Source organism: Schistosoma mansoni, chromosome W (assembly GCF_000237925.1).
Source record: "Schistosoma mansoni strain Puerto Rico chromosome W, complete genome".
In the NCBI taxonomy this organism is placed as follows: domain Eukaryota; kingdom Metazoa; phylum Platyhelminthes; class Trematoda; order Strigeidida; family Schistosomatidae; genus Schistosoma; species Schistosoma mansoni.
In genome coordinates this window covers 15,095,486-15,096,124 of record NC_031502.1, presented here as the reverse complement: position 1 = coordinate 15,096,124, position 639 = coordinate 15,095,486, and positions in this window count along the sequence as shown.

Here is a 639-nt window from a genome sequence, read left to right as displayed (position 1 = left end):
TTTGGGGGGGTTTCTTTTTTTTCGTTCCCGGGTCATCGTCTTTCGATGCGGCCGCCGTCATTTCTTCCAGGTCCTTTGAGTTTGTTTTGATAGCTGCTATTTTCTCTCCCGTTTCGTCTCTAATTTCTCCTAGTTTTGCTTCGTCTATTGGGGAGTCTTCTTGTTCTAATGTGGCGTGTTTTAGTTGTCCGCTTCTTTTTGTTTCTTTTAGTTTGTTTTTTCCGATGGAATTATATGTTCTTCCTTTAATACGGTTGCTGATTTTCCCTTATCCTCAGACTGTGCAACCTGTGTCCTACTTTCAGTTAGTATATTTTTGATTTCGTTGTTTGCTCTACCAGTCTCTGAAATAGTTAGTTGTTTTTTGTCTTTATTCTCTGTTTGATGTGAGAAAATGATCTTTGTTACACTTAAGTCAGGTTGATTTATGTCCTGAATTTTATCATTATTCGTTTCTTCTTGAAGTTTTTGATCTTTATTTATTGTGCGTGGTTTGCATTAAGATTTTGTTGAGTAAAAATTAGATATGTATTGATGTATTTTTTTAAAGAAAAAGAAAAAAACAAACAAAAAGGGTAACAGAAACCAGATGCGACGCAAAAACGTTAAACGAAAAGCAAAATACAATCAATGCACAAT